Source organism: Scyliorhinus torazame, chromosome 1 (assembly GCF_047496885.1).
Source record: "Scyliorhinus torazame isolate Kashiwa2021f chromosome 1, sScyTor2.1, whole genome shotgun sequence".
Taxonomy (NCBI): Eukaryota; Metazoa; Chordata; class Chondrichthyes; order Carcharhiniformes; family Scyliorhinidae; genus Scyliorhinus; species Scyliorhinus torazame.
The window spans coordinates 90380185-90402785 of NC_092707.1; the positions used below are offsets into that span (position 1 = coordinate 90380185).

The 22601-nt window shown below is 43.4% G+C and overlaps 1 protein-coding gene across 1 annotated transcript in view; it reads right to left on the reverse strand.

Moving 5' to 3' along the window:
* The window catches only part of LOC140409629 (uncharacterized), a 135042-nt gene extending 115076 nt beyond the window's left edge, over nucleotides 1–19966 (reverse strand). Inside the window, exons 1-2 of the mRNA XM_072497967.1 lie at nucleotides 19929–19966; nucleotides 1624–1723 (exon numbers count right to left, since the gene is read on the reverse strand). The gene's annotated coding sequence lies outside the window, so the exon portion shown is untranslated. The remainder of the gene's footprint in view (nucleotides 1–1623; nucleotides 1724–19928) is intronic.
* Nucleotides 19967–22601: the final 2635 nt, after the last annotated feature.

Sequence of the window (22601 nt, forward strand, 5' to 3'; positions counted from 1 at the left end):
CCAGTTGGGGAACACTTCAGCAGTCAAGGGCATTCAGCCTCTGATCTCCGGGTAAGCGTTCTCCAAGTCAGCCTTCAGGACGTGCGACAACGCAGAATCGCCGAGTAGAAATTTATAGCCAAGTTCCGCACACATGAGTGCGGCCTCAACCGGGACCTTGGATTCATGTCACATTCCATTCAACACCCACCATCTGGCCTGGGCTTGCGAATTCCTACCAACTGTCCTGGTTTGAGACAATTCACACCTCTAACCTGGGATTACCCCTCTCTCTGGATTTGTAAAGACTTAATTACCTGCAAATGCTCGCATTCAAAGTATCATCTTGCATCTTTGACTTTGTCTATATATATGTTTCTGGAACCTACCTCTTCATTCACCTGAGGAAGGAGCAGTGCTCTGAAAGCTAGTGATTTGAAACAAACCTGTTGGACTTTAACCTGGTGTTGTAAGACTGCTTACTGTGCCCATCTTTGGACTGTAGGAGGAAACCGGAGCACCCGGAGGAAACCCTGCAGGCACAGGGAGAACGTGCAGACTCCACACAGACAGTCACCCAAGACCTTGAATTCAGATCAGTTGGGCTGTTAAGCAGCAGTGCTAACCACTGTGCCACTGTGAACTATTTCTAGAAATTATTCTTTGCGGTTAACCTATGGATTAATAACTACCTTAAGTGATATATGCTTCCATTTTTAAAAATAAATTTAGAGTACCCAATTCATTTTTTTCCACTTAAGGGGCAATTTAGCATGGCCAATCCACCTACCCTGCACATATTTGGATTGTGGGGGCGAAACCCACGCAGACACGGGGAGAATGTGCAAACTCCACACAGACAGTGACCAGAGCTAGAATCGAACCTGGGACCTCGGCGCCGTGAGGCAGAATCCTCATCACTGTGCCACCGTGCTGCCCAGCAGTGATATGTGCTTCCTAATGACACCACTGTAGTTAAAGCAGTAATCAATCCACAATCAGTTCATGTGTAGCACTACAAATTGCAAACAAAAACCTCACCAAATGTACTACTGGATTAATATTAAGGTTAACGAACCACCGTGAACTCCAAAATACTATGATTAAAGCAGCAACCAGTCCATCCTTTACATATAAAATTGATTTCGGACAATACTCTTCTTCGACAACACAGCCTCTGATGGTGGGACCTGCAAGATTTATTTATTTATTTTATTTTATTTTTAAATAAATTTCAAGTACCCAATTAATTTTTTCCAATGAAGGGGCAATTTAGCGTGGCCAATCCACCTACCCTGCACATCTTTGGGTTGTGGGGGTGAAATCCATGCAAACACAGGGAGAATGTGCAAACTCCACACGGACAGTAACCCAGAGCCAGGATCGATTCTGGGCCCTCGGCGCCGTGAGGCCGCAGTGCTAACCCACTGCGCCACCGTGCTGCCCAAAGATTTATTTTGAGAGCCCTATTACATTGCATGCACTGCTGTTCAGAGAAATAGCACCTGAACACCTCGGGAGGTTCCCTGCATTACATATTGAAGTAGAAGATTGTCGTTAACAGGAATATCAGTGCAGACTGCAGGGGTGACGTTAGGAAGCATTTCTTCACAGAAAAGGTAGTGGAAAGTTTCCTAGACTTACATCAGAGTGGACAATGCGTTAATTCCTCCACGGTGTCCAGAGGTTCCGAATGGGAGTGCTGCTCGATAACCAGTAATCGGGAAATGGCATCTTCAGACAGCTATGGAGGAGGAATGAACATAAAATGATGGCAGTTCAGGATTTCACATACTGTGTCCTGTGGGCTATGGGAGAAATACACATCACCTCCCTAAGGGCAATAAGGGATGAGCAATAAATGCTGGCCTAGCCAGCGAAGGGTCATTGTTCATACTCAATAAGCCAACAGGTGCAACAGTCTCATTTATCAGCCACCTACTGATTAATATTGCCACTGGGTTAAAATAAACCTCATATTGACATCTCACAGACACAGCTGGATGATTGCATTTTCCATTGGAATCACACTATTAGATGAAATAAAGGCAGAAACTCCAGTTTGTCACAAGTAGCACAAATCACACTGTCAAACCCTGGATTTTGATTAGACTCAGCAGTTGCCCATGGTGGGCTGAGAGTGGTACTGGGACCAAGAGCTGTGACCCACTGTGCATCAATTGCTCAAAAACGCTGTCTAATGTTGTTAGTGCATGCATGAACAGGGTGAGGCCCTATTGAGTTAAATGGGAGCTACTGTGTCCAGAGTTTGCTCTTTTATGGAATCTCTATTGGCCAGCTCATAACCCCAATCCTTCTCATTTGATTTCTATCATTGCAGGCCAAGAGTGGGAATGGAAGACAGAGAAAAAGAGAAACATTTAGAAAGAGGGAGAGAAGAAGGAAAAATGAGAGGAGGAGAGAGGGAAAGTCATCGAGGAAGACTGTCTGTGTAGAGTTTGTACATTCTCCCCACAACTGTGTGGGTTTCCTCCGGGTGCTCCGGTTTCCTTCCACAGTCCAAAGATATGCAGGTTAGTTGGATTGACCATGCTAAATTGCCCCTTAGTGTCTAAAAAAAAAGTTTAGGTGGGGTTACGGGGATAGGGTGTGGACCTCGATGAGGTGCTCCTTCTGAGGTTCTGCGCAGACTTGATGGTCTGAATGGCCTCCTTTTGCACTGTAGGGATTCTATGAATAAGAGTAAGAGGGGGAGGGACAGGGAGAGTTATGATAATGATGGCAATGTGAAATGAATGGAGACATAAAGAGCAGGCTGGTCAGTTTGGAACATTGGAGAGAGATGCCTGGACATGGAGAATTCTAAGGAGAATCGGCATTGGAAAAAGAAGCAATAAATATTCACAAAGTAAATGATCACTGGCTGGTCTGGTCAACTATTTAGCTTTGTTCTTATATAAAATGTTATGATTGGTACCTCAAATCAAATTGATTTAATTTGCATGCTCACATATGCGGTTTTTAATTTGCTTCAGGACAGGTCCTATCTCGGTTTCTGCATAAAAAATATTTCCGCTTTTTACTGAATTTCACCCTTGGAGTTGATAGAATGTCAGGTTCAAATGGATCAAGTCAAATTAAACTCAAAGAAAATGTGAACCAGTTACAAACTAGGTTCAAACCACACACCAAGAGAGGAATCACAGAGGAACTGGCCAGAGCCCAAACAAACCAACGAGGGGGCAAACTCGTCATAAATATAGTCAAACCCAGTACAATCTCTTGGTAGCACAAAGTTGAATATTACTGAAAAGAGGGACATTTTGCTGAAGCTTTTCGTCTTGCATTCATCAAGACAAATGCAAGAATACCAAATTTCAAACAATCATAACAATTTATAATACAGGAGAAAAGAGTGCTGATTGGTTGGCAAGTCGACTCTGATTGGCTAAGACATGACCAAGGGGAAAGCACTGGGGAACTATAGGCTCCAGGTCATTCAAAAAAGACACAAGGCTTGAACATATTCCTGGTTTGCTACAATCCAGTTCCCATGTGTAAATTTAGCAAGTTTAAACAAGCCACGTTACTAACCTAGGAAGGAACATCAAACGTGATGACTACAACTGGAACTAGAAAACCCAACATGGACCAAACCAATCCAAAGTGACTCCCACTCACAACAAAATATCATGCTAAACCCAAACCAACATTCAGAATTAATCTGTCTTGGCACCTGGATCAATCAATCTGACATAAATCTGACTGAGTTTGGGTTCTGGTCCCAGTCTTGGAGCTCAACCACCCACACCGCATTGATTATAATGATATTAAGTAGAAAGCTTATCACCTTCTCAAAGGCAACTAGGAATGGGCAACAAATGGTGGCCTTGCTAGCAGCATCCATATCTCAAGAAGGAATTTAAAAAGTAGTTACATTACCAGGAGTAATATGGTAAACTGTTTAGAAAGCTCCTTATCCCTCAATCACTGCAGACATTGTTAACTATTCTCCTGTTTGAAATCAAGCTGATGGATTTCTCATGGACATTCCTGATACAAACATCCACAGAGTTCTGCCTTAAAATTTTTACCCAATTCAATACCCTTGGAGAAGACATCTTCCAGAACAGAGAAGAATGATCAAAGGGAAGGTCAGACAGGAATTCAAACCAACACCTCCAAGCAGGATTGGTAGAAACCTGGAAATAGGCCTTGTTTTGCCTCCTCAGTCTGGCTACGATAAAAATAAATAACCTCCAAACAAAAGCCTTTACTTCCAAATGTAGCAAAATGTCAGGAGCTGGGGCAAGTTGTCTTCAGATAATACTTTTGTACATATAACCTCTGTTGTCAATGTCTGCAAATAAAGGCCGTAGCCATTTTTATACAACACAACACAACAAATGAAGTTACTTTTCGCAGTAACTTCATTTGAAGCCTACTTGTGACAATAAGCGATTTTCATTTCATTTCATTTCATGTCAGAATTGGACCATGGGGATTTGAGGGGAATTTGATAGCATTTGAATTTAGGCAAGGCAGTGGTAAGGCAGCCCATTGGATGTGCAAAACAGCAGGGGAGATTTCTACCAAGTGGAGTTCCAGCAAGGTAAGGGCAATTTTGGACAAAAGTCTGACCACCTGGGGCATGGCCACACTCCCATGGACAAATGGGATTAATGAATTAAGAAAGCCATGTGTTCATTCTGTGCTGGATCTGGGTCATAAAACTTCTGTCTGCAACTTTGCACAGGGTAGTGACAACTGGGTAAGTCATTATGCTTTGTATTTTTCAGTATCTGTTCGTATGGATATGAAGGGAGATTTGAGAGGGGCCCTATTATGTATTTTCTTTTCATGTACCAAATGACCTGTTTGAGCTGCACGCAGAAAAATACTTTTCACTGTACCCGGTGCACGTGACAATAAACAAATCCAATAGTTAATTCTTCCAGTCTCAATGGCAGAATTATGAGATTACCACAGAACTGGCAAAGAAACCCAAACAGATTAGAGTAACAACTCTGCTATCATTGATGGGGGAAGGAATGTTGCAAGCTGTATTGCCTGGACCTCACCGAGGAGAAGAAAAACAAGACTTGTGAGATTTTAGAGTCCTTGAAGAGTCATGTTGATCCTTCTACAAATGTCATTTAGGAATTTTCTGTGTTTAACACTATAGTTCAAGAAGAGAAGGAGAATCTCGATCAGTATGTGACTGTACTGAAACACCCAGCTAAATCAAAAGAGCTTGGACACTTAAGGATGATATCATTAGTCATACAGGGTTTCTGAGGAACATTAGGTTCTGCTGGGAGCATATCTACTGAGAGAAGAGAAGCTTAGAAGCCCATAGAATTCCTAAAGTGCAGAAGATGGCCATTTGGCCCATCATATTTGCACTGACCCTCTCTATCTGGGCCCACTCCCCCACCCTATCCCCGTAACCCCGCGCATTGATCATGGCCAATCCACCTAACCTGCACATTTCTGGACTCTGAAGAAAGTTATTGACAAGTGCAGAATCTCTGAAGTGGCTAATCAACAACTAAAGAGTATTGATAAAGGAATCAATATGACTGCGCACTACACTGAGAGGCAGTCCAAGCAAGAGTCAATGATAAAAAGAAAGTACAACTTTTAGAAAGACCAGCAGAAAGATCAAGGCCCGAGTGCCAGATGTGGGGGAACAAGAAGAAAATAAACCATTTCCACAGTCAGGAAAAGTGCTCTAACTGCCAGAAGCTGAACCCTTTATATGCAAATGCTTTGCTAGAAAGAAGAAAAAAAGCAAGCCGATAAAGGTATATTCTCAGCAGGCCTGACAGCATCTATGGAGAGAGAAGCAGCTAACCTTTTGAGTCAGGATGACTCTTTGTCAAACCTGGAGAGAACTGGAAATAGGGTCTGACCCAGACATGGTGTTGAAAACTGCACTTCCTTCACAGATCTCATCTGTCAGTGCAGCACTTGCAATGAACATCAAACTGAGCAAGCTAAGGAGCTCTCATGACATACCCGATAGGCCATGGATGGGGCTTGAAGTAGACCCTTTCAGTCTTATTAGAACTGATGATCTCATCATAGTCAATTACAATTCAGACTACTATTCATTACAAGTGAGATCATAGAATGCCTGAAAACACGCATTAGACACCAATGTTGTGACGATTGACAATAGCCCCATGTTCTCAATTGAATATAGAAACATAGGAGGAGGAGGCCATTCAGCCCATTGAGCCTGTTCCGCCATTCAATGTGATCATGGCTGATCATCTTCTTCACTGCCTTTTTCCCTACACTATCTCCATATCCCTTTACATCATTGGCACTTAGAAATCTGTCAATCTCCACTTTAAACATGCTCAAAGACTGAGCTTCAGAGCGTCCTGGAGGAGAGAATTTCAAAGATTCACAACCCTCTGTGTAAAAACAATACTAACAATTCTCATCTTAGTCGGAAAGGCAGCAGCCAATTTGTGCAAAGCAAGATCCCACAAACAACTTTATGATTCATAAGCAAATCTGCAGTTTTTGATTCATGTTCTGTGGTACAAAGTTCTAAGCTACCGAACTCCCAGTTCCAAGCTCCCTGAACTGGAATGCAACTACCTGGCTACAAATGGACCGGCTTCTCTGTTGAACTGTCGTTGCCCAGGTAACCTGTGCCATAAAAGCCCTACAACAATCTGGCATCAATCTTTCCCTGAGTCAATGGCAAACAACTCACTTGCTGTCCTTTTTCAAGGTTTTGAAGCAGTGACTTCAAATGAGTTTACATACATTTCTGAAGCAAAGCCCAGAGTTTCCAGTGTCGGTCTGGTTAAAGAGGAGTCATCATGTTCAAAGCCATCAGAATACCAGCTGCATGGTTGTCCAATGTTCCAAAAAGCTAACAGCTTGAAAACAGCCCCAAACATAAGACTCCTGGCACGTCAAGACACTCCATTGAACTGGAAGCGCCATTATGCAAAAACTGCCTTGGGAGAGATATTTTAAATGTGAGAGCAATAGAATGTGCAGTGATGCAGATTTACAGGGTCCTGTTCAAATTCTCAATCTCATGTTCAAATTCCGCCATGGCCTCACATTTCCCTAATCTCCTTCAATCCAGCAACCCTCCAATAGCTCTTATCATCTGACCATTGACAAGTGTGGCTTCAGCTGTCTAGTCCTTCAAATTTGGAAATGCTTTCCCTCTTCACCTCAACGACTACCTACATGACCAACTGGCATATTATCTCCTTCTTGGGTTCTTTTTTTTGTTTAAAAGCCCTCCTATAAAATCTTCGATGTTTTACTATGTTGAAGAAGTTAAAACGGGTTACTGTCAACTATTTAAAGCCAACTATTTTTCAATTTTAAAGGGACTTCAGGAGGGGTAAAGCTGTTCAGCAACAGAATGAAGCGGCGGTGTATAAGAACCCGAGCTTCTCCCCGCCGCTTCATTCTGTTGCTGAACTGCTGGGGACAAGTCTCGCTTAATAAAGCCTCATCAACTTCATCACTTCTCGTCTCTCTCGTAAGTCATTGTGCGCTACAATTTATTAAGCGAGACTTGTCCCCACCAGTTCAGCAACAGAATGAAGCGGCGGGGAGAAGCTCGGGTTCTTATACTCCACCTTCAGGGCAGAGCCAGGAGTCAACAGCCAACTAGGACCCGGGATCTGTCAGCCAATAGCATCACGGCTTCACAGTCCCACATGACCCCTAATACATACCACCACAATGTCATTAAAATAAAACCTTAGGACAGACTTTGACTGATGGCGCACAGCCAAATATTAAATAGCCTTTTTCTTCTTGTTGATGCTGCGCTGTCTACTCTTTTCTGCTTTCAAAAACTTTGCACCCGAGAACAGAAATTACAGCGGACACTTAACATGTCGGTACCACACTCGTCCGTCAAAGGCATTAAATCATTCAAAATAATGCCTGGCTAATGCCTTCTTTCAAACAGTGAGAAGAATGCCAGAGAATGTGTAAAGGGTTTTGTCTGCCATTGTTGTCAAGTTGTTATTCTTTTGTATCACTCTTTTATCCTGTCATCCCAACAAGGTGGTGCATAGATTGCAACACGGTCAAATTGAATTACTGATGACCAGCGTGTTAGTCCTAAAGTGGGGAAGGGTAGAAATCCAAAGTGTTGCCTCAGGTTATCCAGAAGAGAAATGTGATAGTGATAGGGGATTCTATAATTAGGAGGATATGTAGAGTCCTCAACACCCACAATAGGGAGTACTGAAAGGTGTTTTGCCTACCCTGTGCCAGGATAAGGGATAGTTTGAGGCAGTTGGAAAAGAATTTGCAAAGAGTCAGGAAATATCCACTTGTTGTGGCCCACGTCACAACAAGTTAGGAACAAGAAAGAGGTCCTGCTGAAGGACTATCAGAAATTAGGAGCTAAATTAAAAAACAGGACCTCGAAGTTAATGATCTCTAGATTATTGCCTGTTTCTTGTGCAAACTAGCATAGAGAAAAATAGATGAGAAGAATTAATACATGGTGAAAAGACTGGTTTGGAAAAGATGGTTATTTTTCATGGGAAACTGGTACCAGCACTGGAACAGAAGTAGCTGCACCAATGGAACCAACTTCACCTGAAATGGAATGTGACTAGTGTCCCAGTGGAAAGGCTAAATATGCAGCATGATCCGAACAATATACAAGTTTGGGCTGATCGTTGGTAGATAACATTGGCACCACACCAGTGCCAGCAATGACCGAGTGAGAATCTAACCATTTTACCTTGACATTCAATGGCATTACCATCGCCGAATCCCCCACTATCAACATCCTGGAGGTTACCATTGACGAGAAAGTGAACTGGACCAGCCATATAAATACTGTAGCTACAAGAACAGATCAGAAGCTGGGAATTGTGACATGGGTAACTCGTCCCAAAGCCTGTCCACCACCTGCAAGGCACATGTCAGGAGCGTAACGGAATACTCTCCACTTGCTTGGAGGAGTGTAGATCCAATAACACTTAAGAAGCTCGACACCATCCAGGACAAAGCAGCTCTGCTTGATTGGCACCCCATTCACCAAACAAAACATTCACTCCCTCCACCACTGACGCACAGTGACAACAGAATGTACTATCGACAAGAACTTCAGCAATTCACCAAGACTCCTTCCAAACTCCAGACATCTACTACCTAGAAGAACATGGGCAGCAGATACATGGAAACACCACCACCTGCAAATTTCCCTCTGAGCCACATGGCATCCTGACATGGAAATATACCACCGTTCCTTCACTGTGATTAGATCAAAATCTTGGAACTCCCTCCTTAACAGTATTGTGGGTCTTCCTATAACATGTGGACAGCAGCAAGAAAGCAGCTCACCACCACCTCCTCAAGGGCAGCACCGTGGCACAGTGGTGCCTGGTTTGATTCCCACCTCGGGTGATTGGCTGTGTGGAGTTGCACATTCTCCCCGTGTCTGCGTGTGTTTCCTCCAGGTGCTCCAGTTTCCTCCCACCGTCCAAAGATATTCAGGTTAGGTGGATTTGCTGTGATAAATTGCCTCTTAAGTGTCAAAAGATATGCAGGTTAGGTGAGGTAGGGTGGGGGAGTGGGTCTAGGTAGAGTGCTCTTTCACAGGGTTGGTGCAGACTCGATGGGCTGAATGGCCTCCTTCAACACTATAGGGATTCTATGGAGTAGGTATGGGCAATAAATGTTGGCCTAGCCAGTGTCTCGAACAAATATGTATATGAAAAATATAGAGCTGTCTAAGGCGTTAAACTGCTAAAATGTACAGAAGAAGAAACAAAGCAATCCTAAAAAGCAGAGCTAGCCTAAAGAAGGACATAAATGACAGTGAATAAATAGTTATAGAACAGGTGTGTAAAAAGATGGTTTAAAATAAAATAAGTGGAACTGCTATTAAGGATGAGTCCAAGGGGCTGTACAGGAATGCACAGAGTATCCAGAATAAAGAGAGGGAAATGGATGCAATAATACGATGCATTGAAACACTGAAGCACATATAGTTGGGATTACAGAGACATGGCTACAGAAAAATAATGACTGGGTATTAAACAGTACAGGCTTAACATATTTAAAAATGATAGAGTGGGGAAAAGTAAAGATGGAGTAGCCATATTCATTTATCACAACGGTAGGAGAAGAAAATGACAGCCATTGTAAGAAACAGATTCCATGTTGATAGAGGTAAGATAGAGATAAAATAATGAAGATCAGTCACATTAATAATCCACATAATGGTGGAAGAGAGATGAAGGAGGAAATATGCAGAAAAAAAGGAAATAAAAAAAGAGCATAGAAGTATAATTTGGTGGGGTACCAAAACCTCCAAATTTACTTAATAGGTAATTAATAGGTAATGGTGATATGGGAATAAAGTTTCTACAATGTGTACAGGACTTCTTCCTGAGCCAATATGCAAGAAACCCTACAAGGAAGGATGCGTTATTCGATCAAGCCACGGGAATTACCCAGAATGGAAACAAAAAGAAATAAGAGAGTATTTAGGCAAAAGTGACCATAAAATAATAGGCTTTAAGATAATGATTACAAAGGACGTGAATATGATGGAGACCAGAACAATAGAGGTAGGTTGGAGAAAAGTCAATTTTGAGGGGCTGAGAATATAACTTTGGAAGATAAAACAATTAAAAATATTAACAAGCAGTGATGTAGTGCAGCAATGGGAAAAATTTAAACAAGCGAGCGCAGGAAAAATAAATTCTGCTAAAAGCACAAGAACAGATTGAACCTAAAGAGACGTATGAATAAAGATATAAGGATGTGATGAATGTGGGAATTTCAGATATATTGTATTATATGTATTTGGTACAGTAAGGGTTAAAAGCCTGGGATAGTTGTGTATGACTGCTGCAGTAGTGTTTTCAAAATCTTGGTGTGTAAAACAGCTAGGATTTTCAAGAGCCAGAGGTGCAAATAAAGCATCGTAAAAGCATGGCTAATGGATTTTTGTGTATATTAAGAGGGTTCCCTCCTAATGAGTTCTACCCCTTATTTAAATATGCTTGCGCCGTATTCTCCAGGGGCCCGGGAACTAACGGCCTGGCCAGCGAATCTTGGATGGGGCGCCATTTAATACTAGTCCACACAAATGTGGATCAGGCCTAACGACACCTGGGGGATCTTCCAGGCCTTTCGAGACCCCTGGGTGGTTGACGACAGGGAAGAGTGGTCCTTGACTCTCCCACTGGCACCCCAGGGTGCCCAGGTGGCAGTGCCAAGGATCTGCGCCTGAGGGGGGCCATTCTTATGAAAGGGGGGGGGGATGAAAGTGGTATGAAGGTTGAGAGGCTGAAGGGTGGGTATGAAGGGGCCTAATAAAGGTTGGAGAGTTGAAGAGTGGAGCCCTGAAAGGAGGGGGTGCTGGGGAGACCTGAAAAGTGGGGGCCCATAGTGGAGTGGTCCTCACTTGGGGGGAGTGTGGGGTAATGCTCAAGTGTGCAGAGGGTCACATTGCCCATGGGTGGGGGATGTGAGAACCCTCAAACTCACTTGCAGATTGGGGCACCCTCTCCAAATGGCACCCTGACCTTGGACGAGCCAGTCTGGCCGGCGAGTTCAGCCCCCAGTGATAAAAGTATTTCTAAGTGTGGGCTTGACCAGGAAGAAACTCCTAAGCACCAGAAAAATAACTATGTGTGGTTGATTAATGGTGTGGATCTCACCCAAAAAGCCAACGAGAAACACCTTGCCAAACTCATCCAAAACGACACTTAGAAACATTTTGGTTGAATCGCGCCCATTTTGTTCAGTGTAGTTAATGGGAGGAGCCAAGGGCTGAAGCAATCAGATGTTGAGGTTTCAGTTTAGATTGAGATGTGAACCGACGTCAAGCATCTGCTCTCAATACAGTTCAGTTAAAGATCTGGCTGTAGACAAATACATTTTAGTTGGGAGCTGGAAGTCAAGCTCTGAAGGCAGCTTCTGAAGACTTCAGCTGGAGATGCTGCATTGTTCTGACAGGGTCAGGTCTCTTTCTTTAAAGCAGTGTCAAAAGATCCCTCATTCACAAAGTGGAGTATTCAAAACATCTCTGTATAGCAAGTATCCCTGAGTGCTAACTGTATTTAAAAGTGGATTGGGATCGGAGATGGTTTTGATGTTTGAGTGGAAATAAAGATTGCAGTTAAGGGTCATTGTGTCAGTGTATTGATTAGCATTGTTTAAGGGGTAATTGTGTGATGTTAAAGATATTTTAATACCGTGTTAGTAATAATGTTTGTTTTAATATATCATATCCTGGTTTTGCGTGAAGTCATTCCTGGAAGAGGTATCCTTTCTCATAGTCTTAAAAAATTAAAATAAAATATTGGGATTTCTGTTCAGTATCTTAGTCGTTGTTTGGGTGTAGTCCAGGATTGTAATAGGGACAAATTGAGGATAAGGGAAGAGTTGTACACTAAATACATGGACTGTAGAGGAGAGGAAGGACGTTAAAAGAAAACAATGTGGAAGGCAAAGGGGAATTTGAAATTATATAAGAACATAAGAACTAGGAGCAGGAGTAGGCCATCTGGTCCTTCGAGCCTACTCCGCCATTCAATGAGATCACGGCTCATCTTTTGTGGACTCAGCTCCACTTTTCTGACCAAACACCATAACCCTTTATTCCTTTATTCTTCAAAAAACTATCTATCTTATCTTGAAAACATTTAATGAAGGAGCCTCAACTGCTTCACTGGGCAGGGAATTCCATAGATTCACAAACCTTTGGGTGAAGAAGTTCCTCCTAAGCGGAGTCCTAAATCTACTTCCCCTTATTTTGAGGCTATGCCCCCTAGTTCTGCTTTCACCCTCCAATGGAAACAACCTCCCCGCATCTATCCTATCTATTCCCTTCATAATGTTATATGTTTCTATAAGATCCCCCCTCATCCATCTAAATTCCAATGAGTACAGTCCCAGTCTACTCAACCTCTCCTCGTAATCCAATCCCCTCAACTCTGGGATTATACTAGTGAATCTCCTCTGCACACCCTCCAGTGCCAGTACGTCCTTTCTCAGGTAAGGAGACCAACACTGAACACAATACTCCAGGTATGGCCTCACGAACACCTTATACAGTTGCAGCATAACATCCCTAGTGTTAAACTCCATCCCTCTAGCAATGAAGAACAAAATTTCATTCGCCTTCTTAATCACCTGTCAAACAGCTTTTTGCGACTCATGCACTAGGACACCCAGGTCCCTATGCACAACAGCATGTTTTAATATTTTATCATTTAGGTAATAATCCCTTTTGCTGTTGTTCGTACCAAAATGGATAACCTCACATTTGTCAAGATTGTATTCCATCTGCCAGACCCTAGCCCATTCACTTAAACTATCCAAATCCCTCTGCAGACTTCCAGTATCCTCTGTGCTTTTTGCTTTACCACTCATCTTAGTGTCATCTGTAAACTTAGACACATTGTACTTGGTCCCCAACTCCAAATCATCTATGTAAATTGTGAACAATTGTGGGCCCAACACTGATTCCTGAGGGACACCATTAGCTACTGATTGCCATCCAGAGAAACGCCCATTAATCCCCATTCTTTGTTTTCTATTAATTAACCAATCCTCTATCCACGCTACTACTTTATCCTTAAAGCCATGCATCCTTATCTTTGGCAGCGACCTTTTGTGTGGCACCTTATCAAAAGCTTTCTGGAAATCCAGATATACCACATCCATTGGCTCCCCGTTATCTACCGCACTGGTAATGTCCTCGGAAAATTCTACTAAATTAGTTAGGCATGACCTGCCCTTTATGAACCCATGCTGTGTCTGTCTAATGGGACAATTTCCATCCAGATGCCTCATTATTTCTTCCTTGATGATAGATTTCAGCATCTTCCCTACTACCGAAGTTAAGCTAACTGGTCTATAATTACTCGCTTTCTGCCTACCTCCTTTTTTAAACTGTGGTGTCACATTTGCTATTTTCCAATCCGCCGGGACCACCCCAGAGTCTAGTGAATTTTGGTAAATTATCATGAATGCATTTGCAATTTCCCTAGCCATCTCACGGATGGTATGTTGCCTCCCGGGTGCCAGGGTCCGTGACATCTCGAACTGTGTTTTCAGAATCCTTAAGGGGGAGGGGGAACAGTCACAAGTCGTGGTACACATCGGTACCAACGACATAGGTAAGAGAAGGGACGGGAATTTAAAACAGGAATTTAGGGAGCTAGGGTGGAAGCTGAGAACCAGGACAAACCATGTTGTCATCTCTGGTTTGTTGCCGGGGCCACGTGCTAGCAAGGTGAGGAACAGAGAGAGAGTGCAGATAAACACGTGGCTGCAGGGATGGTGTAGGAGGGAGGGTTTCAGTTATGTGGATAATTGGAGCACATTCTGGGGAAGGTGGGACCTGTAAAGACAGGATGGTTTGCACCTGAATCAGAGGGGCACCAATATCCTGGGGGGAAATTTGCTACGGCTCTTCGGGGGGGTTTAAATGAATTTGTCAGGGGGATGGAAAAACGAGCTGTAGTCCAGAAGCCAGTGTTGAGAGTAGTGAGGTATTGAGGAGGGTATCAAGGTCGCAGGAGTGTACCGGCAGACAGAAAGGTGGGTTGAAATGTGTCTACTTCAATGCAAGGAGCATCTGGAATAAGGTAGGTGAACTTGGAGCGTGGATTGGTACTTGGGACTACGATGTTATGGACATTACGGAGACATGGTTAGAATAGGGACAGGAATGGTTGTTGGAAGTTCCGGGTTATAGATGTTTCAGTAAGAGTAGGAAAGGTGGTAAAAGAGGTGGAGGGGTAGCATTGTTAATCAAGGATAGTTTAACGGCTGCAGAAAGGCAGTTCGAAGGCTCCCAAACAGTAATAGAGATGTGGAGGAAGAAATTGCAAAACAGATTATGGATAGGTGTGGAGGTCTCAGGGTAGTTGTCATGGGTGACTTTAACTTTCCAAATATTGATTGGAACCTCTATAGGGCGAACAGTTCGGATGGGGCAGTTTTTGTACAGTGTGTGCAGGAGGGTTTCCTGACACAATATATGGATAGGCCGACAAGAGGGGGGGCCACATTGGATTTGGTACTGGGTAATGAACCGGGCCAAGAGTTAGATTTGTTTGTGGGAGAGCACTTTGGAGATAGTGACCACAATTCGGTGTCTTTCACTATTGCAATGGAGAGGGATAGGGCCATACGGTAGGGCAAGTTTTATAATTGGGGGAGGGGTAATTATGATGCGATTAGGCAAGAATTAGGGAGCATAAGATGGGAACAGAAACCGTCAGGGAAAGGTACAAATGAAAAGTGGAGCTTGTTCAAGGAACAAATACTGCATGTCCTTGATTGCTATGTCCCTGTCAGGCAGGGAGGAAATGGCCGTGTGAGGGAACCATGGTTCACAAAAAAGTTGAATGTCTTGTCAAGAGGAAAAAGGAAGCGTATGTAAGGATGAGAAAACAAGGTTCAGTTGGGTCGCTTGAGGGTTACAAGGTAGCAAGGAATGAGCTAAAAAATGGGCTTAGTAGAGCTAGAGGGGGCATGAAAAGTCCTTGGTGGGTTGGATCAAGGAAAACTCCAAGGCTTTTTACTCTGATGTGAGAAATAAAAGAATGACCAGGGTGAGATTAGAGACGGTCAAGGGCAGTAGTGGGAACTTGTGCATGGAGTCAGAAGAAATAGGAGAGGCGTTGAATTAATACTTTTCTTCAGTGTTCACCAAGGAGAGGGGCCATGTTTTTGAGGATGAGAGTGTGATACAGGCGGGTAGGCTGGAGGAGGTAGATGTTCTGAGGAAGGATGTATTAGCAATTTTGAAAAACCTTAGGGGCGACAAGTCCCCTGGGCCAGATGGGATATATCCAAGGATTCTTTGGGAGGCAAGGGGTGAGATTGCAGAGCCTTTGGCTTTGATCTTTGGGTCCTCACTGTCCACGGGGATAGTGCCCGAGGACTGGAGAGTGGTGAATGTTGTTCCTCTGTTCAAGAAAGGGAATAGGAATGATCCTGGTAATTATAGGCCGGTTAGTCTTACTTCTCTGGTCGGTAAGTTAATGGAAAAGGTCCTGAAGGATAGGATTTATGACCATTTGGAAAGATGCAGCTTAATCCGGGATAGTCAACACGGATTCGTGAATGGTAAGTCTTGCCTCACAAATTTGATTGAATTATTTGAGGAGGTAACTATGTGTGTCGATGAAGGTAGAGCAGTTGATGTCGCATACATGGATTTTAGTAAGGCGTTTGATCATGTTCCCCATGGTCGGCTCATGAAGAAAGTAAGGAGGTGTGGGATAGAGGGAAATGTGGCCAATTGGATAAGTAACTGGCTATCACATAGAAGGCAGAGGGTGGTGGAGGATGGAAAATTTTCAGACTGGAGACCAGTTACCAGCGGTGTACCACAGGGATCAGTGCTGGGTCCTCTGCTATTTGTGATTTTTATCAATGACTTGGAGGGGGCTGAAGGGTGGGTAAGGGTGGGTCAGTAAATTTGCTGATGACACCAAGATTGGTGGAGTAGTTGATGAGGTGGAGGGCTGTTGTAGGCTGCAAAGAGACATTGAAAGGATGCAGAGCTGGGCTGAAAAATGGCAGATGGAGTTTAACCCTGATAAGTGCAAGGTGATTCTTTTTGGTAGAAAAAATTTGAATGCGGATTACAGGGTCAACGGCAGGATTCTGAGGAATGTGGAGGAACAGAGAGATCTTGGGGTTCATGTTCATAGATCTCTGAAGGTTGCCACACAAGTGGATAGAGCCGTGAAGAAGGCCTATAGTGTGTTAGCGTTTATTAACAGGGGGCTTGAGTTTAAGAGCCGCAGGGTTATGCTGCAACTATACATGACCCTGGTGAGACCACATTTGGAGTATTGTGTGCAGGTCTGGTCGCCTCATTATAGGAAGGATGTGGAAGCATTGGAAAGGGTGCAAAGGAGATTTACCAGGATGCTGCCTGGTTTGCAGGATTGGTCTTATGAGGAAAGGTTGAGGGAGCTAGGGCTTTTCTCTTTGGAGCGGAGGAGGATGAGAGGCGACTTAATAGAGGTTTATAAGATGATGAGGGGGATAGATAGAGTGGACGTTCAGAAACTATTTCCTCAGGTGGATGTAGCTGTTACAAGGGGGCATAACTATAACATTCAGGGTGGGAGATATAGGAGGGATGTCTGAGGTAGGATCTTTACTCAGAGAGTGGTTAGGGTGTGGAATGGACTGCCTGCTGTGATAGTGGAGTCGGACACTTTAGGAACTTTCAAGCGGTTATTGGATAGGCACATGGAGCACACCAGAATGACAGGGAGTGGAATAGCTTGATTTTGGTTTCGGACAATGCTCGGCACAACATCAAGGGCCAAAGGGCCTGTTCTGTGCTGTTCTATGTTCATCTCTTTTAGTGCCCTGGGATGTATTCCATCAGGGCCAGGAGACGTGTCTACCTTTAGCTCCATTAGCTTGCCCATCACTACCTCCTTAGTGATAACAATCGTCTCAAGGTCCTCACCTGTCATAGCCTCATTTCCATCAGTCATTGGCATGTTATTCGTGTCTTCCACTATGAAGACTGACCCAAAAAAACCTGTTCAGTTCCTCAGCCATTTCCTCACCTCCCATTATTAAATCTCCCTTCTCATCCTCTAAAGGACCAATATTTACCTTCGCCAATCTTTTTTGTTTTATATATTTGTAGAAACTTTTACTATCTATTTTTATATTCTGAGCAACTATACTTTCATAATCAATCTTACTCTTCTTTATAGCTTTTTTAGTAGCTTTCTATTGCCCCCTAAAGATTTCCCAATCCGCTAGTCTCCCACTAATCTTTGCCACTTTGTATGCTTAGTTATATAATGAAGGAAGATAAAACAAAATAGTAAAACATTCCACAGGTGCCTAAATAAGAAAAGGAAAGTTGGGGTGCAAATGGGAGGCTAATGGATGGACAGGATAAAATCACAGGCAGCAATATCTACCAAATACTGTTTAAATAGCTGTAAGTAATAATCACTTTACTTGCTGCCAGTAAAATAAACCATATTAATGTTAGTCTCAAACTATTTGATCTTTCCTCCAAGCAAAAGGGAAACGACACACTGGATGAGACCGGGAACTGTGAGCAATGGTTGGGAGATTTGTGGGGGTTAGCGCTGTGGGGTGGGGTTGCTGTGGCTCCAGTTCATAACCTTCTGACTCAGATAAGCCACAGCTGCCACCTAAAGCAGAAGCGATTTGACCCACGTTTCCTTCTAATGATTAATGTTCAAGACATTTGCTCAACATCTGATTATAAAGGTCACTCTGAATATTTCCCTTGCTTTGCAGCTCATTGTCTGAAGGGATCACAGACATAAGCTTAAAATAAAAGCAAATTACTGCAGATGCTGGAATCTGAAACAAAAATAGAAAATACTGGACAATATCAGCAGGTCTGACAGCATCTTTCGAGCTAATGTTTCGAGTCTGGATAACTCTTTGCCAAAGATTTGACAAAGAGTTATCCAGACTCGAAATGTTTGCTCCCTTTTCTCCCCGCAGATGCTGACAGACATAAGCTTGCTTGTTGGTACCCTCTGGCACTGTGCTCTGCAGCCACATTCTGCAAGTCACAGGAGATAGCTTAAGATCCTCTGTGTACACAGCTCCAACATTTGCTGTGAGGTGAAGTTACTCAAGGTAGAAAAATCTTCCAGTCCAGATTGGATGCACCCGGTCACTGAGGGAATAGTGGGTACAGTAGAGGCTCAGGCTAAACTCTTCCAACCCTCCTTAGATATGGGAGTCATCCCAGAGGACTAGAAGATTGCACCCCCAAAAAGGAGGGGGAATAAAGATGACAATTACAGGCCAATCCGCCTAATGCCAATGGGAACCAATTAACTGGGATATTGAGTACTTGGAAATATATGTGATAACAAATCTACGCTGACTGTCATTCATTCGGGGAAATTGTGTTTGACTAACTTGATTGAGTTTTTTGAATTAAATAACAGATGGGGGTTGATGAAGGTAGTGTAGTTGATATTGTGTATGTGGACATTCAAAAGGTGTTTTATAAAATATCGCAAAATAGGTATTTTAGCAAAATTGAAGCCTTTTGGACCAAAAAAGCAGTGGCAGTTTGGGGACCAAAAAAGCAGTGGCAGTTTGGGTACAAAACTGATCGAGACAGCAGGTAGAGAGTAGAATTGAATGATTATCGTGGGACGTACAGTGGCCTAAAGGTTAGTGCCAGGACTTTTGAGATAGCAGTTTTTGAGGAGATGATCCCAGAAAGAGAAAGGGGGGCACAAAAGTAGTTTATAGGATCCTATATCGATGCGTTTTCCTCACCCAATTTGCCTACGCCTTCCTAACTCTCTTCTAGTCCACTCCTTCAACCTGCCCCAGCTGGACAGAGAAGAGCGCGTGAAAGCGCCCTAATATGACCGGACAGTAGGATCTTTAGAAAGCGCGGCCCTGTTAAAACCAGGCGGTCAGACTTATTCCGCAAAGACTCGAGGCCAATGCTTGCAAGGCTCTCACAAATTCAATGCTAATGCTCAGAAAGTGCTTTCAGCCCAAATCACAGCCCAGCACCTTTTCACCCGCTTCTCCGACCGTCCGACAGGGCAGAGAGGAAAAAAATCAACTTTTATTCCCCGGGATCAAAATCAGTGGAAGAGCGGAGACTTTAACCCGCTCGAAGCTCTGGTCCCAGGGCCATTTCCTGAAGAAGAGTCCCTGCTGCCAACAACCATCTGCATTCGTATAGCGACTTCAGCCGAATGGAGGATTTCCCAGGCGTGAGGACTCATTTTCGCAAATCATTTTTGGAAAATCGACTCAGCGCAAAACAAAATTCAAACTATCCAAACATGGAAAAGTGATACTTTTTCACTAATCCAGATCTACTTTCGACACAGAGTTTACACGCTCCCTATTAAACACGAATTGGCTCCATTTACATATATTTTTATAAACCGGCAGAAAACGCCCTTTTCAAACTATCGCGAACAATCTGTAATAATCCTTACTTTAAACCTTTGCGCCCTCACCTCCGCTCATCCCTCACACCAGCTGGGGACTGGTTGACAGCGCTCAGCAGGGGCTGTTGCCTCGCAACCGGACCACGCCGGAAGGCCCGGCTTCCTTGATTGACAGGTCCAGTCCCGGTTGCCTGGCGACAGGAGGACGCCGGAAGCAGAGGGCGGGAATTTTAGCGCCTTGTGAAGCACGGGGGATGGGGAGCATCACACAGCAGTGCACAGGGCTCTATCCAATTGCTTCCATCCCCCTGCTCTTACCTCATTAGTCCTGCAATTTAACCCCCCCCCCCCCTCTGCTTTTTAACCGTATGTATCTAATTCCCTTTGAAAGGTTACTATCGAATCTACTTCCACCTCCCTTCCGCAATAAAAAAAAATAATTCTTCTTTACCCCTGGGCCGCTTTTGCTGATTATCTTAAATCTGTATTGAAAATAGAAAATGCTAAGTAGGTCAGGCGAGAGGAACAGTTAACGTTTCAGGTCAATAACCTCTGATCAGGGTTTCTGCCCTTCAGATTTAAGATAATTTTAGAAAATGCTGGATAACGCAGTAGGTCAGGCAGCATTAGAACCTCCCCGCTCGAAGGTTATAGAGCTGAAACGTTAAACCCTGTTACTGTCGCCTGATGTGGTCAGTGTTTCCAGCGTTTTCTGTTTTTATTGAAGATTTCCAGCATCCGCAGTAATTTGCTTTTGTACTTTAAATCTGTGAGGGTTACCAACCTTCCTGCCAATGAAATTGTTTTTCTTTATTTGCACCATCAAAACCATTCAATTTTGAACAGCGCTAGTAAATAAACCTTCCACATTCTCTTCTTTAAGTTGGACAATCCTAGACTCTCTAAACACTGCACCTAACTGAAATTCCGCAACCCTGGCAGTATTCTACGAAATATTCATTGCTCATTCTCTAAAGCCTTAACCTCCTATAAAGTGCAATAATCAGTATTGGATGCCACAATATAACTGAGGCCCAACTAGTGATTTAAAAGCAATAGCCCCCATCTTTTGTGTCAAAATAGTCAGCATGGATTCCAAAAGCCATGCTTAGCTTACCTGATAAATTTATCTGGAAAGGTAACAGAAAGAGTAGACAAGGGTTATTCAGTAGATGCAATATACTTAGATTTTGTATGGCAGACTCAAGACAAAAGTTCGGGCTTGTGGAGTCAGGGGACAAGTAGCTGAATGGACAGCAAGTTGGCTTAAACAGAAAGTGGAGAGTAGGGACAAAGGATAGTTATTCAGATTGGGGGATGATAGAAAATAGAATTTCACCAAGGTCAGTGTTGGAACTATGGCTATTCAATATTTACATTAATGATTTGAACTTAGGAAATTGTAACTCAATATCAAAACTTGAGTTCCAAAGGTTTCAAAATGTTAACCCTGTTTCTCTATCCACATATGCTGCCTGAGATGCAACTACTGTTGAGTTTTTCCAGCACTTTCTGAAGTTGATATCAAACTGAGGCTGTAGATAACACTGAGAAAGAATGCAATATAATACAAGAAAAATCAAAAATTTGTAGAGTGGGCAGTTAAGTGGCAAAGTAACTTTAAAATAGACAAACGTGAGGTGATACATTTCAGTTAGAAGTAACAGAAACATGAGGCGGAATTTATTTTTCCTTTGGTAAATTTTTTTTCCAATTAAGGGGCAATTTGGAGAGGAGCTTTGTGTTTATAGTAGAATGAGTGGGTGATGGTGAGTGTGCCTTTTGTTCTTCTTTGTTGGTTGATGAATGGGAGGATGGGGGTGGATATTTGGAGGGCCAGAAGGCCTGGGAGAGCCCAGGGGGTGAGAGAGGCCGATGTCCTGGCCTTTGCCTCCCTGCTAGCCCGGAGACGGATTTTGCTGGAGTGGAGGGACCCAGAGCCACCGAAACCGGGGGTGTGGGTGAGTGACCTGGCGGAGTTCCAAGGTTGGAGAAAATCAAGTTTGTCTTGAGAGGGTCGGCTGATGTGTTTGCCCTGAGATGGTAGCCGTTCATCGACTTCTTCAAGGAGAATTGAGGTGTCAGCAGGGCGAGGGAGGGGGAAAGGGGGGGATAAAGGGGTAAAAATGGGGAAGGCAGGATGGGAAGAGGGGAATGGCATGAGGGTTGGGGTGTTGGTTAGCTAGTTATTTACGGTGATGTTCCTGTTTGTTCTTGCTTTTGTTTTTGTATTTACTGTTTATACAAATGCCTGAATAAAAATATTTTTTAAAAAAAGATCACGGATTCAAACCCAACTATTTCCATTTGTTAAAACCGTGAAGAAACATTACTGCCTCACAGGACCATAAGACCATAAGACATAGGAGCGGAAGTAAGGCCATTCGGCCCATCGAGTCCACTCCGCCATTCAATCATGGCTGATTTCAACTCCATTTACCCGCTCTCTCTCCATAGCCGTTAATTCCTCGAGAAATCAAGAATTTATCAACTTCTGTCTTAAAGACACTCAACGTCCCGGCCTCCACCGCCCTCTGTGGCAATGAATTCCACAGACCCACCACTCTCTGGCTGAAGAAATTTCTCCTCATCTCTGTTCTAAAGTGACTCCCTTTTATTCTAAGGCTGTACCCCCGGGTCCTAGTCTCCCCTGCTAATGGAAACAACTTCCCTACATCCACCCTATCTAAGCCATTCATTATCTTGTAAGTTTCTATTAGA